This window comes from Lepus europaeus, chromosome 19, assembly GCF_033115175.1.
Source record: "Lepus europaeus isolate LE1 chromosome 19, mLepTim1.pri, whole genome shotgun sequence".
NCBI lineage: Eukaryota > Metazoa > Chordata > Mammalia > Lagomorpha > Leporidae > Lepus > Lepus europaeus.
The window spans coordinates 12,682,507-12,703,184 of NC_084845.1; the positions used below are offsets into that span (position 1 = coordinate 12,682,507).

General features: G+C 60.6%; 1 protein-coding gene across 2 annotated transcripts in view; it reads right to left on the reverse strand.

Moving 5' to 3' along the window:
• PAK4 (p21 (RAC1) activated kinase 4) overlaps positions 1-20,118 on the reverse strand; it is a 37,429-nt gene extending 17,311 nt beyond the window's left edge. The window contains exon 1 of one of the 2 annotated variants that reach the window (XM_062176929.1): positions 19,976-20,118. The gene's annotated coding sequence lies outside the window, so the exon portion shown is untranslated. The remainder of the gene's footprint in view (positions 1-19,975) is intronic. The other variant, XM_062176931.1, reaches the window with a different exon arrangement.
• Positions 20,119-20,678: the final 560 nt, after the last annotated feature.

The window sequence follows — 20,678 nt, forward strand, 5'->3', positions numbered from 1 at the left end:
ATTAGGCACCCCCGCACGTGTTGCGTCCTGCGCACCTTTCAGTGCGGAGTCTAAGCACTGACAAGCACGATTTTAGAGAACACGTGCACACATCCGGCTGTCGCGGCGAGCATCTCTGCTGCCCTACTGCTGTGGCGGCCACGTGGCAGGGCCCTGACACCCGAGCCCACCCCCACGGGCCAGGGCGGTGACTTCCAGTCTCTGTGAGTACCAACGGGCAGCTCTCATCTCCCCGGGGTGCAAGCACGTCTGGGTAAATGCCCAGAAGTGGAACTGCTGACAAAGGCCACCCTGGCCAAGGGGCCCTGTGCGAGGGCTGCCCCGCCCCCACCCCTCAGCCTCCCAGCACAGCGCTGCCACTCCACTGGGATCTGCAGGCAGGCCTGAAGTCCCACCCTCCCAGCCCCATTTCCATGTGCGCCCTCTTATCTGGAGCAACCATCAGCATGTCCTCTTCCGCTAAGTGGCTAGTCCAAGTCTTTGTTGTTTCTGCTGGGTCAGGGAGGCCTTTGTAACCTAATCTGACCGCGTCCCTCTGCACAGCCTAAGCTACCTCCTCGCTAGGGCCCCAGGCCTTGTCCACAGCTCTGTCCTCAGGTCCTCCCGTCACCTGCTCCAACCCCACGCAACTGACTTCCCTCACTCAGGGAATTCACATCAACAAACCCGATCCAGTATGTGCCCGCGCTGCGCGCTGCCCCAGCTTGGGGGGTGGGGGGGGTGGGGCGCTCATTCCCTTTCCTGTGGACTTAGAACCAGACCTGGCACAAACAGAATGGACAACTCCAGCTGACGCAGGCCGGCTGCAGGGACGGGCAAGGAGCCAGTCTGAGGTGGGCGCCGTGGACAGGCCTGGGGAGTGACAGAACCCTGGCTTCCCACGGGGCCTGAGCAGGTGTGGGTGCGAGCGCCAAGCACGCAGCCCCAGTCCAGACAGCCGGCGACAGCAGCCAGGCTGGCAGGAGCGGGACAGGCAGGCTCAGACCGTGTTCCGTCGCCCGAGGACAAGCAACAGGGGAAGAGCAGTCAGGGCTGTAGCTGAGGGTGAGGCAGGAGGCAAGAACGGCTCAACAGGGCTGACCGTGACGCCATGCTCCACACCGTGGGCCTTCCGCGAGCTCCGCCGGAGCAGGAGGACCTGGGCTGCCCAACAGTCAGGCCTGCTCCCAGCTACGGCGCTCAAGACGCTGGGGGTAAATAGGGGTCAGTGGGCCCAACAGGAGACCCAGGAATAGACCCACTGTGGCTTTTTTTTTTAGGTTTATTTATTTGAAAGTCGGAGTTACACAGAGAGGAGAGGCAGAGAGAGAGAAAGAGAGAGGCCTTCCATCCCACTGGTTCACTCCCCAATTGGCCGTAATGGCTGGAGCTGTGTTGATCCGAAGCCAGGAGCCAGGAGCTTCTTCCAGGTCTCCCACGTGGGTGCAGGGGCCCAAGGACTTGGGCCATCTTCCACTGCTTTCCCAGGCTGTAGCAGAGAGCTGGATCGGAAGTGGAGCAGCTGGGACTTGAATCGGTGCTCAAATGGGATTCCGGCCCTGCAGGCGGCTTTACCCGCTACGCCACAGCACCAGCCCCGTGGATTTTTAAATTGTAAACATTCATGTCTTTCAAAGGATTTTTCATTTCACTTGAAATGCAGCGAGAGACCTTCCTTCTGCTGGTTCACTCCCCAGATGGCCACAATCGCCAGGGCTTGGCCAGGCTGAAGCCTGGGTCTCCCACGTGGGTGCAGAGGCGCAAGCACTCGGGCAGCAGTCACAGTGCTCCGTGCTCGTCAGTGGGAAGATGGGATGGAAGCCAAGACAGAGTCTGAACCGGGCTCTCCGATATGGCATGTGGAAGCTTACCTGCTGTGCCGAAAGCCTGCCCCGACCCACTGGGTTTATAAAAATCTGATGTTTTCATTGTGATAAAAAATATATATTTATCATCGTAATCATTCCTAAGTATACAGTTCAGTGGCTTTAAACAAATTCACAGTGTTGCATAATTACCACCAGCATCATATACCCAAACCTTTTGATCATCCCTAACAAAAACTCGGTAGCCAGGGGGCTGGTGTTGTGGCACAGTGAGTTAAGCCGCCACTTGTGACACCAGCATCCCATATTAGAGTGCAATTTGAATCCTGGAGGCTCCACTTCTGATCCAGGTCCCTGCTAATGTGCCTGGGAAGGCAGTGGACGATGGTCCAAGCGTCTGGGCCTCTGCCACCCACATAGGAGGAGACACCAATGGGGTTCTAAGCTTTTGGCTTCAACTTGACCCAACCCCAGCTGTTATGGCCATTTGGGGAGTGAACCAGCAGATGAAAGATCTCATTCTCTCTTTCTGCCTTTCCACAAACAAACACAACTAGTACTCATTACAAAGTGACAGCCCCCGTCCCCGTGGCGGTCCCCTCAGCCCGTACTAACCTCGGCCCCATCTTGCTCTCTGAGCCGCTGTGCTCACTACCTCACACAGTGGACCCCGTCAGTGCTCCCCTGCTGTGTCTGGCTGAGCTCACCAACCTGTGTTCCAGGTCTGTCCATGCTACAGGACCAGCAGGGCTTTCTCCCCAGAACTCCCGCTGCCGCTCCAGTTCTGCTGTCCTAATGGCTGATGGGCTGAGGACGGAGTCTGAGCTAACGACGGGGTGAGGGGGGCGGGTGGGGGGTCTCTGGGTAACTTGCCCTTGGAAGGTGCTCCTTCACAGAGATGGGTCTGAATGTCTGAGTTCAAGTTCGGCCTTGTTTCCCCGTCTCCTTCCTGGCTCACAACGTGATTGTGCCTCTGTACCTGCCACGAGCAACAGACTCCGCCTACGGGGCCCTTGATCCTGTAACCCCCGCTGGAAGCGGAAACAAACCTTCTCGTTCCAGGGGAGCTCCTCTGGGTCTTTTCATTAAAGCAACAAAACGGACCAACAGAAACCTACGATGGATTCTCTCGAAGCTTCGTTTCCCTTCATGGCTGCCCAACAGTCCCGCGTGTGACGTCACGCTTCCTTCCCTGTTCCCCTGCTGGGGGGCCCTGGGCAGCTCCCACCCTTTGGCTCCATGAACAACGCCGCTCCGGACGGTGGGCACAAGTGTCCGTTCAAGCCGCTGCTTTGCCGCCCTGGCTGTACTCTTGGGAGTGGAACTGCGCGTTCAGAAAGCCATTTCACGTGTAACTTCTGAGAGACTGCCAAGCTGTTTCCTGCAGCGGCCACAGCATTTTCCCTCCCCACCAGCAGTGCACGGGGTTCCAATTTCTCCACAGCCATTCCAGCAGGTAGGAAGCGGTGCTTCCTGTGGCAACCGATTTTGGAGGGGGAGGCACTGGCGTTTCAACAAGCAGTGCAGAACGGCTGTACCACCGCTTCTGACACAGAAACTCACGAGGCTCCCGCACTTATAGGCGCAATGTCAAACTAGAGACCTTTTAGGAAAAAAATGCAATAGGAGAAAATCTTCAGAATCTAGGACAAAGTGCAGAGTTCTTAGCTTTGACACTAAAAGCACAATCCAAACAGGAAAAATCAGCAAAGTATCTTCATCAAAACTAACAGCGTTTGCCCTGTGACAGTCCCTGAGAGCAAAGGACAAGCCACAGACGGGGACAAAACACAAGCATCTGACACAGGACCAGCACCCAGCATAGAGAACTGCCCACACATGGCAGTGGGAAGCCGGTGAGCCAGCGAGAGCACGGGCAGAAGACACGAAGAGAAACCTCACCACGGGCGAAGCCCAGGTGGCGGATAAGCCCGTGAAGGCGGTCGACTTCACCGCCATTAGAGATGCAAGTGAAAACCGCAAGGAGCTCTCGCTACACACCATCAGAAGAGCTAAAGTAAAAATAGAGACACTGTCAAATGCTGGTGAGGACGCAGAGAAACTGGGTCACACAGGCTGCTGGTGGAACGCACGACGACGGCCCCCCTCCAGAAAACAGCCAGGCGACGTCCGTGAACCACGCAACCAGCATACTGCCCGGCAGCTGTATTTCTGCATATTTGTCCCAGAGAAACAGAAATTTATGTTCACATAGAAACTCACATGTGAATGTTTACACAAGCTTTATTTGTAATAGCCAAAAAGCCAGAAATAACCAGATGGCCTTGCTGGGTAACAGGTGCCTCTCCGTGCACCCAACTGTCTGGAGGGATCTCCAGATCAGACCAAGCGAAAAAGCGCACCCCAAAAGGGCACACCCAGAGTGAGTCCACTTCCATAACATTCCTGAGAGGACAGAATTCTACCCCCCCCCCCAACGTGTATAGACACGTGGCCGGCAGGGGTGTGTAGACACGTGGCTGGCAGGGGTGAGGGATGGCAGGGAGGCCCGCAGTGGCAGCACCTGCTGCAATCCTGCTCTACGCTGGCGGCACTGGGCACACACAGAGGATGCGCCCGACCCTGCACTCCTACGATGCACGCGCACCTGCAACTGCTTCCTGAACCCCACGCGGACTGCTGTGCCCTGGATCCTGAGCGCCCCCCGCAGGTGTGCGTGTTAAAGGCCTGTCTCCATGGCACTGCTCCCGGGAGGAGGGAGGACCCAGAGGGTCACTGGGGGCAGGCCCTTGGCAAAGCAGTTCCTGCGGAGGGCGGTCAGAAAGCCCGAGCTGGGCGCCCACTCTCCGTCTGTTTCCTGGCTGCCGTGGGATCCGCCCTCTGCGCTACTGCACCACCTGCCACCCACCGTGAGACCCCGGAACACCAAGCCCGTGTCCTTAGAATTCTAAGTCCTTAGACTTAGAATCGCCAACACGTGAGCCTCTCTCCTTGCCACCTGCGTAGCCTGTCTCAAGTATCTCACTGCAGTAAGGAAAAGCTAGCTTCTGTGTATTTAAAAACATCAATAATCTGTGAAAAATGCCAGCCCATCCCCATCTTTGAGCCCTTGAATGTGCTGTCGGCTCTCCTGGGAGCACAGCCAACCCTGCTCCTGTACGGCCTCGGCGCACGTCTCCTCCTCCAGCAGTCCCTCCCTGATTTCCAGGCTTCCCACTGCCATCTGGCCTCCCCCCATCAGAGATGTCACACTGGGGCCTGTGCTTTCCCCAGGTCACTCTAGGCTGTCACTGTGCGATGCTGTGAGGCCCACAAGTCCCATGAGGTCAGGGCCTCCACCGTCCTGTTGGGCTGAACTCACAGGAGACACCCAGCAAACAGCTGCAAAACCAACGATCACCCCAAGAACGGTGCCCGTCAGAGGAGGCCCGGGTGCCGTTATCCTTATGAGTTCCATTTTACGTATGGGGAAGCCCAGGCTCAGAGGTGAGCCTGAGGCTACCATATACCAACTGCACCCAGCTAGACGGGCACAGAGCCCAGCGGCGGCAAAGCCAGGGCAGCCGGGTCCAGAGCCTCAGGTAGTAACCTCCACCCCAGAGGCCTCTGATGAAGTCTGGATGACTCTGGCAAACGAGACGGGGGTCGGGAAGAGAAGGGACCCTCCCACCCCAGTCCCCCTCCCATTCCTTCCTCCAGCACAGAGGGCCTGCGGTGGGCGTCACGGGGTGGAGCTGGTGAGCCAGCGGGGCTGCAGGCAGGGGGTGAGGGGCCCAGGGCATTTCCCAGGGCTCCCCAGGGCTGGGCTGCTCCCACCAGGCCCAGGAGCGGGCACTTGTGAGCAGTGTTGGGAGAATTCCCACGCTCAGAGAAAGCTTTAGGGCCAACTGCAGCCAAGCACTGCGGGTCTCCCGCCATCACCAAGTGGTGCAAAACCCCACCGAGTAAGACTGGACACTGCTCAGGAGGCAGTGAAGGGCTAGCAAGTGTTTGTCCTTTGGCTGGGGAGGGGGTGAGGTTGGGGGGTGTCTCAGCAAGTAATTCTCTATTCTCTTGGGGGCACCCGAAACCTTTCCTAACGTACGGAACAAAAGACAACCGGGAGCAGGCAGCCGGGGCTGCGTGGAGGAGGGGCTGGCGCCGCCTGTCTCCTGCCCTGGGCGGGAGTGCGCAGAGGAGCCGTAGTCAGTCACAAAGCTGAATGGGGCAGTGCCAGGCCCCTTCTGTACCTGTCGGATGCCACACCAGCACGCAGGAGAAACAGACGAGCGTTCCTGACAAGGGGCCGTCTCTGTCTGCGTGCCCTGCAGGCTCCCTCCTCGCTCGCTCTTGCCCACCAGCACGCACGCTCCTGTGCACCCACACTCTGCCCTCCCGAGGCTGTGGCTGCCACCGTAAGCACAGCGCTGTCCACCTGCTCTGTTTCTGCCAGGACAAAGGCCCGGCCTCCAGGTCTCTGCACACTGGGGTCCTACTCAAATCACACTCCCCAGGGAGCCGTTCTAGCCCGGGACACACAGTGGGAAGAGTTACAATGGACGGTCCGTACCACTGTACCCGTGTGGGAGACTCAGAAGAAGCTCCAGGTTCCTGGCTTCGGCGTCCCCTGGGCGGGGACAGTCTCTGGCGGGATCAACAGTGCCTGTGCTGGACACCCCGGACAAGTAGAACAGCAGGTGGGGACACCAGGCTAATGCAACCCCAGACAGGGAGGGTGCTGTCCACGCCTGACTGCAGAGCAGGGGAGCGCGTCCGGCAGAGGGGAGGTGCCAGCCTAGGCTCACTCAGCCATACTGGGCCAGGATCCCACCACGGGCCTGACCCTGGCCAAGTCCTCTCCCGTCACCGAGTCATCCTTGCCTTTGTTCACGTGCTCAACAGCTCTGTTCGGTGGGCTCAGAGGGTGCCACGGCAGTGAGTAAGAGAGCCCCCGTCCTCCTGGGGGACAAGACAACTCCCAAGTGGAGAAGGCCCGGCTGGGAGCCAGGAACCCTGTGAGGAACAGGGACGAAGGCCAGCAGGGGAGCTGGGGGCTGGAAGCGAGGGGCAGGGGAGCAGCAGGAGACCCGGCAGCTCCCCCAGCCCAGGGCCCTCACCACAGCCTTCCAAGGAGTGCGAGGTCACCGTAGCTGGGTACAAAGCCACCCAGGGCGGCACGGATGGGCAGGAAGACACAGGAAAAGGGGCCCTTTTTAGTTAGGGGACTGCAGCCCTAGCAAAGCAGGAGCAAGGCTAAGAGTTAAGATGGGGCTGGCGCTGTGGCGTAGCGGGTAAAGCCGCCTGCAGTACCTGTATTCCATGTGGGCGCCGGTTCAAGTCCTGGCTAATCCACCTCCAATCTAGCTCTCTGCTAATGTGCCTGGGAAAGCAATGGATGATGGCCCAAGTGCTTGGGCCACTGTACCCACGTGGGAGACGCGGAAAAAGATCCAAGTTCCTGGCTTCGGATCAGCCTAGTTCTGGCCATTGCAGCCATTTGGAGAGTGAAACAGCAGATGAAAGGCCCCCACCCAGCCTCTCTGTAACTCAGCCTTTCAAATAAAATAAGTAAATCTCAAAAAAAAAAAAAGAAGAAGAAGAAGAAGAAGAAGAAGAAGAAGAAGAAGAAGAAGAAGAAGAAGAAGAAGAAGAAGAAGAAGAAGAGGAGTTAGCGATGGTGGCTGTGGGCAGCTGGTCCCGCACACACAGCCCTTGGCTCCCAGTCCCAGGCCCTCAGGTCTCTCTGGCCCCACTCCTGCTGTTCCTGGGGAGCAGCCTCACTGGCAGTGACGTCAGAGTTTTCTTTCAATCCACTCTTTTACTTTACTTATGTGACAGGCAGAGGGGGATTATCCACCCACTCTCTCCCCAAACACCCACGACAACCAGGACTGTCAGGAGTCACGAACTCAACCCAGGTCCCCCAACACGGGCGGCAGGGATCCAGACACCTGAGCATCACCTGCTGCCTCCCAGGGTGCACTAGCCTGAAGCTGGAATTGGAAGCCGGAGCCAGACCTCGAATCCAGGTATTCGTCCCAGGTGGCATTGTCTCCATCTTCTTCCACTTAGGTGCTTGGATTTTAAAAGTTAACTCAACAATCACACAAACATCAGGCACACCCTGGTGCTCAGACGCAGCAGCACCATGAAAAGAACGGGACCAGAATCAGAGCCCAGCTCACAGGAGCGACCCCACAGCGACGGCTCCAGCCTGCGTGCCGCTCCCCAGCACGGATACCCAGGTCTGCACAGCCAGCCGTGTGACAAGCTGCAGGACAGCCTACAGGTCAAAGGTGACAGGACAGGTAGACAAACTAGACGAGGCCCAGAAGCCCCCGGGCAGGCATGAGGACGTGGAGGGATTCCCGCTGAAGCCTTTCCTGCGGCAACATGGTGGATGGGGTCTCGGCTGAGACAGTCGGGGGTGTGGATGCAGAAGACAAAGCCCTGTCACATGGAGCCCCCTGGAGCTGGGCACAGACGGCGAGCACATCCCGAGCGCACGCAGACCCTTCCACAGCACAGAGGCGCCGGGCGCTTTCCAGGAGACCTCGTCACGACAGCGAGCAACTCTGGCTCGGCTCCCTGTGAATGCCCACGACTGAGCCCAAGCCCAGCCCTGCCCCCAATAGCTGCATGGTCTTTGCAGCCAGGGGTGCCCTCCAGCCAGCCCACCGATTCCGCAGCAGGCCCTGGGAGGCCGGGATGGCTTCACCCCCCACCTTTCTCGACATGCAGGGACTCAGAGGGGACGGCAGGGGGCGGCAGGGGGCAGGCGGGCTGCTCTGCCAGCTCTGGCTATCACTCCCCTCCTGCCCATCCGGACAGGCCTCCCGACCAGGTCGTACAGCTGGCCTCAGCGTCGGCCAGACGCTGTGCCCTCCTCTGTGCCAGGAGCCCCAGGGAGCCCCGGGGAGGCCCCGAGGTGACCTCAGCATCCCCCCATCCTGAAGAACGGCCTTGGCCTGCAGAAACCATCTCCCCTCTGGGGCTGCAGCTGGATCCTGCCTCAAACTGAGAAGCGCGGGAGCTTCCGCGGGGGAAGCAGGAACGTGCGGGTGGGGAGGGCCAGGCAGAGCCATCTGGTCGGCCAGGAGGAAGACAGCGGTGATGGAGGCGCACCCACAGGCATGGACACCTTCAGACACCTTCACAGGGCCTCGAGCACCTCGCCGGTGACAGGGAACAGCCCCTCTCACCCTCGGTCACCTGGTCAGATGCCTGCCAAGTGCTCTCAGCCTGGCTCTGCATCACTTCCGTCACCAGAGAGCTGGACTACTCGCCAAGGCCAGGCCCTCGGGCCAGAGCCCGGGATTCACAGGGTCTGGGCTTGGGCCTGCAGGGGCTCCCTCTGCCCCAGGAGGGAGGCGATGGGGGGGAGGCGGCCCTGGTGGGAGGGAGGGTGTAAAGGAGACAGACTGACAGGGCAGGCCCCCTCCCCCATCTAGGGCTACCCCGCCCCCTCCCCCATCTAGGGCTCTGAGTCTGGGGTTGCTGAGGAATGCAAGGAATGAAGGCAGGCCTGGCACGGCCATCTCTGCACCCCACCCCCTCCACGAACTCCCAGGGCCCATCTTGTCTGGCCCCCACGTCCCCCCCAAGGGCCTCAGCCATCAACCATGGCTCAGTCCGCCCCATCTGAACACCTCCTCCCATCCCCCTCCTCAGAGCTCCGGTCCTGCACCCCTGGCCCTCTCCGGTGCCCTGAGCAAGTGCAGGGCTGTGACAGCCAAGGGGCTCAGAGCTCACCAGCGAGACGGGAGGCCACCAGGGGGACGAGGGGGCAGTCCGGGTCAGAGCCTGCCCTGGGCGAGGGGAGCCGTGTGGGAAACAGGAGCCGGACCTGCTGCCTGCACCTCCAGCTCTCAGGGGGATGGCGATGGAACCCTCTGCTAACCCCCTGGAGGGCGCGGGGTATCCCCAGGTCTTGCCCCCGCTCAGGGGTGGGGCTGGGCCTGGCTCCTTCTGGCCACGCTGTGGGGAGACCCCAGCAGAGCTGCTTGCCGCATCCCTGAGCCTGCTCCCTGATAATTAAACTGTGAGCTGATTAGTCAAGGAAAACCTTTAATTAGCCCTTGAAATCGTTCAGGAAAATTACAGCCTCCTCTCTGGGCGCCCTGCCCGCCCTCCACCAGGGCCGGGGCGGTGCCAGCAAGCAGCAGGGAATGGGGAAGTGGGCTCCCGCCCCTGCCGGGAGGTTGCTGCCTTGCCTTGCAAGGGAACCTGGGGAGCAAGACACCCGTGGGAGTGGAGCTGCCCGTCACGTCACAGATGACCCTGGAAGAAACCCAACAGGAGCTGGGCAGGGCCTCTGAGAGCCACTGAAGACATCACGGAGAGACGCGCCATGCCCACGGAGCGGGAGCGTGTGCGCACCTACGCTGACGAGATGTGACACTCAGGCGGAATCGTAAAAAGCCAAGAGCGGTCAAGATCCTTCTGAAGAACACGTAGGAGGGACGCTGTCCCCGCAATCCAGACTTGGAAACTAAAGACAGCAGGACAGTGAGCAGCTGGTACGGGAATGCCAGAGCAGGAGGAGAGCGAGCGCCCAGAGGCAGATGGCTCGTGCAGGGACAGCACCGGGCCCTGGGCAGCAGCGGGGAAGGCTGCACTGCTTCCACTCTGCAGCGCTGAGCGGGACCGGCGTGGAAAACATGCCCCTGGACACAGGCACAGGCAAGCCTGAATGTGAAAGGAAACCACCTTCCATCTAAGCACTCTGATGCGTCGAAAGACACAGCAGAAGTCTAAAGACAGCAGAGGACCGGCTGACACCTCAGATGCAAAGGTTCTCGCCGAGTCCAGGCTGTGATGCAAAGCGAACAAAAACTAAAAGGCAGGGAAGCTGTTTGGCCTAGCAGTTAAGACAGGCTCAATACCCAGCTCCTGACTCCAGCTTCCGCTACGGCAGACCCTGGAAGGCAGTGGTGAGGGCTCAAGTCGCTGGATTCCTGAATTCTGAATTGAGTTCCTGGCTCCTGGCTTCAGCCCAGCCCAGTCCAGCTCCAGTTGTGGGCATCTGAGGAGTGAACCATGAAATGGAGGAGCTCATTCTCTCTTGCTCTGTTTCTCCCTCTGATTCCAAAATTAAACAAACAAAAACACACTGGCTTGTGTGAAAAATAAAAAGGCAGGGGCCGGTGCTGTCACGTAGTGGACTAAGCTCCACCTGCAGCACCAGCATCCCATATGGGCTCCATGTCAAATCCAGCTCTCTGCTATGGCCTGGGAAAGCAATGGAAGATGGCCCAAGCTTGGGCCCCTGCACCCACATGGGAGACCCGGAAGAAGCTCCTGGCCCCTGGCTTCAGATTGGCACAGCTCTGGTCATTGCAGCCATTGAGGAGTGAACCAGGGATGGAAGACCTTTCTCATTGCCTCTCCCTTTCTGTCTGTAACTCCAGCTCTCAAAGAAATAAAATCTTGAAAGAAAGAAAGAGAGAGAGAGAGGAAGGAAGGAAGGAAGGAAGGAAGGAAGGAAGGAAGGAAGGGAAAGAAAGAAAGAAAAGAGGCAGACAGCCCAACGAAAAGCCAGGCAAGTGACGTCACGGGGGTCTGGAGAACCGGTGAAAAGCTGCTCAGAGAAACGCACACAGCCCCCGGGCCACCACCAGGCCTGCTCAGCACTAGTTGCAGGAGGGCCACATCCCCTCCCCATCTGTCCAATAGGCTGGATGGGCGTGGCCACCACCTGGGATTTCAGGGAGGGCGGTGCAGCAACAAGGGAGCATCATGCAGGCGTGGGGCCGCCACAGGCAAAGCCTCACCATTTTCAAGAGGGCCCTGTACCCAGAACAAGGGCGCCTCAGCTCAAGGTCACATGAGGCTTCTGCCTTCACATGCAAGTGCCCCAGATGGCCAAGAACCAGGAGATGGCTCCGAACGCATAGTAGGGGTCTACTTATCCAGCACCAGAGGCCACGAGAGGTCGGAGCTCAGGAGTATTTGTCAGAAAACATGAGCATTTATGACTACATTTACACACCAGGCCCAAGAGAAGTCAGGAGCAGGACTTCAGGGCCAGCCCAGCCACCTGCAAGAGCCTCACTCTGGGGAGGCCTGAGTGGCCGCCAAGATTTGTGCACCTCCCTAGGCTCCTCGGGGTCCGCACACTCCCCGGGCACAGGCAGCTTCCCTTCTGACGCACTTCCTCCTGGGAAAGCCTGCCCTGCACCCCTGCCGGGCCAGGCCCATTACACACTGTGCCCAGTGGGTCGCTCAGTCTGTCCACCAGTGTCTACTGAGATCACTATACACCAGGCCCTGGGAACACTGCAAGAGACACGGCATGGCCCTATGGCTCCACTGGCACGAGAGTAACAGGCCCCCAGATCACAGCATCCTACAAGTAGCAATGTGGGCCGCAAGGCAGGAAAAGGGAGCGTAGGGGAGAGACGCAAAGAGGGTGCAGGGGTGGGGGTGGGGGGGAATGGGTGACAGGAGTGCAGGGGTGGAGGGTGCCACCAGCAGAGGGAGCAGCAAGAGCAAAGGCCCCGAGGCAGGACCCACTCAGGGGTGCAGCAGGCGAGGAGTGAGGGGGCCGTGCAGCAGCGCTGGGCACAGGGCTGTGGGGCCTCGCAGGCTTTTCCCTTGGGCGAGATGGAGCCACAGAGGGTCGCTGGCAGGGCTTGGACGCGTTGTGACCTCCGCTCCCCCCCCCCCACCCCCGCTGCATGGGGACAGGCTATGGCAGCAGCCGGGGAGCAGGAGCGAAGAGGCTGCAGCCATGGGCTAGGAGTAAGGGGCCAAACCAGGTGGAACAAGGAAGAGTGTGAGGAGCCAGCTGCCGTTCCACAGGGGGAGCAACAGGCTTTATTGTTAATTCCTTATTTACCTGAAATGCAGAGACAGAAGAATCAGTGACAGAGAGATCTTCCACCTGCTGCTTCGCTCCCCAAATGCCGGCAACAGCCAGGGTCTGCACCAAGCTCAGTCAGGAGCCCTGAACTCCAGCCAGGTCTCTCACAGGCATAGCAGGTACTCGAGCTCATGGCAGGAAGCTGGAGCGGAAGCAGAGAAGCCGGGACTCTGGGATGAGGCGGACTCCCGAGCGCTGTCCAGGCGCTGCGTTGAAGACCCACGCCCTTCCTGACATCTCACGTGTGAAGAGGGGGAAGCCAGGACAGGGCCAGACGTGGGGCCCAATCAAGAGGCTGGACGGGGTGCTGGCTCCTGAGACGGGGTCACTGGGGGAAGACAGCTGGCTGTGTCTCCCGCCAGCCCGAGCTCAGGGGGGACTTCCTGATATCGGCACTGGCCCCGGGCCCCAACTAGGCCTAGCAAGGAGTCACCTGACTCCTGTTTCATGGCCTAAGAGCTGCAATGGACAGGGACATGGGGCAGAGAACATATGGAGGAGCCACCCAGGGATCACACGCTGAGGTCCTCTGAACGGAGCTGCGTGGTGGCGTCCTGCAAAGCTGAAGACCCTGACCTCTGGCCCCAGCAATGCCCACCAAAGAGGCAGAGTGGTCTCTACTGAGGTCTGTGGTCCTCTGGGCCACTCTTTTTTTTTTTTTTTTTTAAGATTTATTTATTTATTTGAAAGGCAGAGTTACACAGAGAGAGGAGAGGCAGAGAGAGAGAGAGAGAGGTCTTTCATCCACTGGTTTACTCCCCAATTGGCCACAATGGCAGGAGATGCGCCAATCTGAAGCCAGGAACCAGGAGCTTCTTCCCAGTCTCCCACGTGGGTGCAGGGGCCCAAGGACTTGGGCCATCTTCTACTGCTTTCCCAGGCCATCGCAGAGAGCAGGATGGGAAGTGAAGCAGCTGGGTCTTGAACTGGCGCCCATATGGGATGCTGGTGCTTCAAGCCAGGGCATTAACCCGCTGCGCCACAGCACCGGCCTCTGGGCCACTCTGATCCATCTCCACCCAGGTGCGGGAGAAGTGCCTGCTCACCTTAGAACGCAGGTGTACTTCTGCACACTTTTCTGTAGGCATGTGACATGTCACAGGTGACAAGTCTCAAAGGTTTTGATAAAGTAATGAAATCACAAATGCTGTATGTACGTATGGCGCTTCCAAGTCAAATAGTCAGGCGCAGGCTGCTGTGGAAGATTTGGGGAAGAGGGACAGGGCCCATGGGGAGCATGGACGGCCGGCCCCAGGGAGAGGAGGACAAGGACTAGGACTGCCTCCTGGGGTCCTGGCCTGGGGACCAGCGCACTAACGCAGCAGGCAGCACTCGCCTGCTTTTTCCCCATGCCCAGCCTTGATCACTGGCTGCAGGGGGGAAGGAGGGGAGAGAGGGAGGCAGGCGAAGCCCTGGAACCTCCCTGAGCCCTGGTGTGGGTCACTTTCTGTCCTGTGGGAGGGGCGAAACCAGACCGGGAAGCCAGCTCGAAACCAGTGAAAACAATGCCGAAAACAATGCCGCTTTATCAGGAGTTTCCAGGGCAGGGCCAGGTACCCTGAGGGTGGGACAGAGGGGGCCCAGGAGGGAGGCTCTTCCTGTGAGGACCTCACCCTCTGCCCCCACCTGTCCACTCATCCCCTCAAAAGTTCCACTCCAGCCTGAAATGAATATGCAAAAAACGGGGAGGCGGGGAGGCCAGGAGAGCCTGGGCTGGGTTCTGGGCATGGCAGAGGGCGTGGCCACAGCGGTCAGGAGCCAGACATCCTGGGTCCAAATCCCAGCCCTGCTGGCTCTGTGCTCCGGGGCAGGTCTCCCAACAGCTGATAACACTAAGGGCAATCTCAGGCTGAGGGGAGGGGGGGCTGGGGGCAGGGCGCCAGTCAGTACACAGTCAGTCTCGGCAGCACACGGTCAGTACACAAAGAGCAGAGAGCAGTGCACGGTCAGTACCACAGCAGCTGACATGTTCCCAGCAGTTACCGTCTGCTGGTCCCGCCAAATATATGCTCCTGGCCAAAAAACCATCCCCAAGGAGGTCGCGTTTCAGACGTGGACATCAAGGCACAGAGATGAACCGACCGACTGGGGTCAAACAGCTAGGAAGTGGCACAGCTGGCCCCGGGGTCCACGCCCTTGACCTCCTGGTGGCACACAGGCGAAGAGCTCCAGAAGGGCCCAGGACGGCCGGTGCTGCGTCCCACACCGGCCACTTGCTTGTCCTGAGGCTGATCTGGGCCTCAGTTTTCGATCAGGGACTGACAGCTCTCAGAAAAGGACAAAGATGCACCACCCCACACAGGAAGCAGGACCCCACAAGGACCGCGTGTCACCACGTCACTCCTGGTCCATGGCGGCGGGGGCACGGGGAGAGCCGGCACCATCAGACACGGGGCTTGGGAGTGTAAACTGGCACCATCTCCCGGCAGAACTCACAAGGCACACGGCACAGACCCACAGCCCACTTCTAGAATACTCCACAGCTGTACTCACAAGCAGGTCCAGCCCTGTTGGCAGCATGAAAGGAAGCCAGCGGGGCACACCCCACGGACACCTGAGATGGCGCTGTGTGTCCTGATGCAGTAGTCCGGAGGGAACACAACCGTGGGAAGTCGGCTCCGTCTGGGAGGCAACAAAAGGGCGGTGCGCACCTGCAGGAACCCCAGCTGGAGAGGGCCCGGCGGCGGGGGCAGGAGACACGCTCGGCAAGTGTGACTCTGAGTGGGCGCAGTGTTTCAGCTGGTGTTTAGGGGAACAGGTAACACGCACACAAGCTGCAACAACATGCCTGCTCAACATGAAAATGCAGGAGAGTGATGCCTCTGCTCAGCGTCTCGGGGCCGGGGCTCACCCCACCATGGCTGTGCACGGAGCCCAGAGGACGGGAAGCGTCCCACTAGGATGCTTGTGCGGCACCTCCAGGAGGCAGGCAGGGCTCAGCCGCCAGTCATCAGGGAGCAGCAAAGCCCCTTACCGGGAGAGGCAGACGAGGCCCAGGGAGGGTCCCAGCCGGCGCAGACTGCGGGACGTGATTGGGCTGTGCGCCCTGGCAGGGACGATGGTCAGCGCAGGCCCACAGAGCCCCAGGCGCTGGGCAGCAGTGACGGCAGCCTCTGCCACGCCTGCCCGAGCTGGATCCCCTGGGACTGGCGGAGTTCCCCCTCTGACCCTTTTTGGCTCCCCCAACTTTCCTGCAGCCGCCGCATCTGGCAGACAATAAGTCCTGGCCCCGGATGGTGGCCGGGCCAGGAAAGGTCCCATTTCCCTGGCCGTGACTTGGAAGGAGACAGCTTCCTGCCGGCAGCACCTGCGGCCGCCCAGCTTGGGTGATGGGAGAAACAGCTGCTGGGGACACCCCTGATGAGCGTCTGGCCAGGAAGTCTGCTCTGCCACGAGCCAGCAGGACAAGAAAGGGCAGGGGCCACAGGCCGGCCCTGAAGGAGAGGGGCACCCAGCGCCCAGAAACTAGCCTGGTCACTCAGGTCCCCAGGGAACTGCTTCCTCAAAAAGGAGCCCAAGAATGAGCCCTGTCTCGTCAAAGCCACTTCCAAGTCACTAGAGGCAGCCAGAGCGGTGACTCGGTGACCCGGGAGCCCTCAGTCTTTGTCACTCCCCTGCTGTGTGACCTCAGGCAAGTCACGTGCCTCTCTGGGTCCTCTTGGGTCTCTGTTCGTTTTCTCATCTCCAAACAAACTGCATGGAAAGACAGAGGAAGAATCTAACAGGTGGCAGCTACAGAAAGCGCAACGGCCCTGAGGTCCAAATGCGCTTGGGGGCCAAAGACCACCTAAGAAGCTGCTTTTGCCTGGGCCAGGAGGAGGACACGGCAGATAAACAGGGCCATGGACTGGGGTGGGGGGTGTGGATTTCAGTCTGTGTGCAATGGGAAGTCATTAAAGGCTTCGGCAACATCTGCTTTCCCTTTTACACGGCGCATAGTGGGGGTGGCGACAGGGAGGCTGCTGGGCCCGGCCAGGCAGAAAGGGTGGGCAGGGTGAGGTGACAGTAGGGGAGTGTCCCATGTGCCAGCCAGGATTGCACGCATGTTACCATAGTGACCCACTCATTGTCACAACGCCTCCTGAAGTAGAGATGCCCCCTGGGGAGAACTGGGTCACAGCAGCAGTCACTGCCCCACTGCCCTAGAGGGGAAAGGTCAAAGGTCTTCCCAGCCGGCCTCCTCCTGTGACCCATCCCCCCATGCCCAAGCAGCCTGGTGAGAGGTGGGGGTGGGGGTCCATGGACCCTCACGTCTCACGGCCGAGTGTCAGCGTGGGCCACAGCCTGCCAGCAACATCGGGGACGGGCAGGGGTAGCATCCCCACTGCAGGGACGTGCCCCAGAAAGGCTCTCGCCATGGGACACAGGAAACATTCCAGAATGTTCACCATGGCGCATTACAGCCCAACAGGAAACCCCCTAAACGGCCACCAGAGGGTGAATGGCTAAGTGCTGTGTGACGCAGTCACGGAGATGCCAGCGGGGAAACAGGACCAGTCCTGGACCTACCCCGACGCCTGACCTTGAGCAAGCAGGCGAGGGGCAGAGAGGGGCAGAGGACGGCGTGACGGCGGCACCGTTTCCACGGCCGCGGGACTCCCGAAGGCCTGAGGCAGGCCCCGCGCCAGGCCCAGTGAGGCTGAATCCGGATCTCTCCAGCGGGCTATGCACAGCATCTTAAAACAGTTGATCTGAGAGGCGGCCAGAGCCGGCACTCCCCAGATGCCTGCGGAGGCCGAGGCTGGGTCAGGCCGGAGCTGGGAGCCAGGCACACAGTCCAGGTCTCTACTGCAGGAGGAGGAACCTGGTGACCTACGCGCCGCCACCACGCCTGCCAGGGGCTGCTCTGGCCGGAACTGGGGCCAGGACTGGAACACACAGGCTCCAACCTGGGATACAAAGGCCGAGCGCCCGCTCCCAGCACTCAGGCCACCAACACGCACGGCCAGGACTGAGACGACTTTTCCACGCGGCCACGTCCGAGGGCAGAAACGCACAGAAAACTGCAGAGGACCGCTGACTGCTCCCTGACTGCAGGGAGGCCGGGCGGGGCAGGCGAGGCGTGGGCGAAGCCCCTCTGTCTGACCCTACCCACCGTGAGGCCTGGCCTGGCCAACGCCCCACGCAGGGACGCTGCACTGAACTGAACGCTCCGCTTTTCCCAAAAGGGAAATGTCTCCCACGGACAAAACTGGCAAGTGAGAAATCTCCCATGGCCGAGAAGTGACAGGGCTGGGACCTGAACACGAGTGTCCACTGCCAAGGCCCCACTCCACCTTCTCTGCGTTGAGCCCCGGGACGCTGTGCGAGCTGGCACTGCCAGGCTCAGGGCTGGGCTGGCCTCACAGGGCTGCCTGGCAGTGTGCCGGCTCCCAGATCCTTCCGTGGCAGGAGCGGGGGTGGGGGCGGCAGCTCCCAGGGAAAGCCAGGAGGCACCAGGAGAGAGGCCGCCCCGAGTGGCACCCCAGCAGCAGCGGCACAGCGGAGGCCGACACGGCACCCACACGGCTCCCTCACGGCAGCTCCACGAGGCTGCCCCAGCACTATGCCCACCTCACAGAGCCAGAGTGAGGCGGCGGCTGGGGTGTAGCAGGCAGCCCGCACCAGCACCTGCTCGCTCAGCTGCTCCGCAGGCCAGGTTCCCCTGCGCCATGGCCCCTTCCGGGCTGAGCCCCCCAGGTCTCACCCTGACCCCCGGCAGGCCCCTCCCCGGCCACGTGCCCTGACCCCCACTCCACCAGGGCCTCCACACACACTGCTCCTTCTGTCCGGTGCTCCCTGCCCCCGCTCGCACTCGGCCTTCAGGGCTTCCCCAGAAAGGTTGCTGGGGACCCAGGCCTCAGCTGAGGCTGAGGGGACGGGCGCCCCCTGGGTTCCTGTGTGCGGCCTCACAGACTCCATCACCCTCTGAGGACCAGGTCACCAGCGGGGGTGGGGGTGGGGGATGTCTGGGAGACACCAAGAACCCTGGGGCTAGAAGTTGCACAGGTCTCGTCCACTGCCACAGGGCTATGGGTAGCACGTGCGCCCTAAGCAGGGCAGGCAGACGGCAAACAGGTGCCCCGAGAGACAGGAGGGCAGGGAGAGGCAGAGGCCCTGGTCCCACCGGGAGGGGCACAGGAGAGAGGGGGCAGGGCGGGGAAAAGATTCTTGGCAGAAGGAACAGGAACAGACGAAGGCAAGCAGGCCGGGAGCCATGGGAGAGCGGCAGGACACGGGTGGGGGCGCACGGCACCACCAGGGGCGCCCTCCCGGGCCCCCGCAGCCTCACACCAGGCCACCCACAAACACCCCCTCCCTTAGGCCCACGGCAATCCCCCTCCCAGATCACACCCTTCCAAAGAGGCCAGGCAGCCTGTTCCTGCCCAGGGAGTGGCCAGCCCGGCCCAGCCCCTGCCTCCAGGAAGAGACTTCAGTGGACAGAGCGGCAGCTGGGGGCAAGCGCTCCGCAATCATCCAGCGCCTGGCTTCAAACCTGTTAGCAGACTTCTGGGCCTCGTTTTCCCTCTCTGTCAAGTGGGTCTATCCCTGGCACTCACTGGGCAAGACTGTGGTGAGGAAGAACCCAGCCCTGGGCGCCCAGGGGCTCTAGGCAGCGTGAGCCCTCGTTAACCATTAACCCACACGGGGACTCGCTCACAGGCTCTGGGCCACAGAGCTGGAATCCCAGGGCCCCTGGGCAGATCTCCCACCCTCCTAACAACAGGCGGAGACCCCACAAGGTGGTAGAGCAGAGGGAAGAGGGGCCGGCCCCCAGCAGGTGCTTTCTCGGTGTGCCTGATGACTGCTCTGGGTGGGAGGGGGCGCTTCTTCCCGCCACCTGGAGCCACCTCTGACCTCTCTCCTGGACGCCCCCCTTAGCTTTAACTTTTGACCTTTCCCGACATCTGGGCGCGCACACCTTGACCTTGCACCCTCTGGCCACGCCCAGCCTTCGGTCCGCTAAAGGACGCCCCCCTACCTAAAAGCCATCCATCTGCCTCGCGGGTGGCGGCCTTAAACCTCCGACGCCGCCCCCACCCCCGCCCCCTCGAGGCTGTGGCCTCAGACCCCCGTAGGCACAACTTCCCCTCAAATTACCTCGGACCCCCACCCCCATTTTCGAGACTCGCCCCATCCCTTCGAACGCGCCCCCACTTCGAATTGAAACTTTGTCCTCCTCCCTGCCACGCCCCCTCGGCCACGCCGACCTCCGACATCCTCCCCACCTCCCTCCCACCGGCGTTGCCATCGACCCCTCCGACGAGACCCTCCCCTCCGCGGGTGAACTTTGACCCCAGCGGCCCCGCCCCCTCCCCGCGTAAACGCTGTCCCACCGCCAGCGCCCGGCCCGCCACAAACCCGTAGCCTGATCGCCCGCCTTTACCGGTTCGGCGCCGCAGTCGCTCGCGGCCTAGCTGCTCAGCTCAGAACTCCGCGCCCTCGCGCCGCCTTCAGCTCTCTTGCGCCGCCGCCACCGCGGCCACTGCCGCCGCCATGTTGAATCCTCAACGAACATCCGGGGCTTTCCCCCTTCGCCGCCCACCAGTCCCCATAGCAACGGCGCTGACCGGGCAGTGGGCCGGGCTTGCCTAGGGGCGGAGCTGAGCTGCTGGTAGCGCCCACTCCAGCCTCTGATTGGTGCATATTGTCCAATCAGGAGCCGTCCGTACGAAAATGCCAAGTGGGGATTGGAAGATTTGGAAAAGGTGCGGTGGGCTGGATCCCGGCCCACGCAGGTTCTTAAAGGGACAGGACCTGTAGCAGATTCCCCGCTTTCCCCAAAACGAATTACGGAGCGTAAGACAGCAATGGCTTCATAACGGCCCAAAACAGCCTTTAAGCGCTTACTATGTGGCAGGCAGCCGGCTTTGTGCTGTGCTTGCGTTGACTGAACTAGGACCACAGGAAATACATAATAAGTTTTGAATGTCAGTCTGCCGGAGCCCGAGACCTGACACTATTTGATCTTAATTTTCTATAAAGTTCTTTTTTAAAAAAGATTTATTTGAAAGAGTTATACAGAGAAAGAAAGAGAGGCAGAGATAGAGAGAGAGAGAGAGAGGTTTTCCATCCACTGGTTCACTACC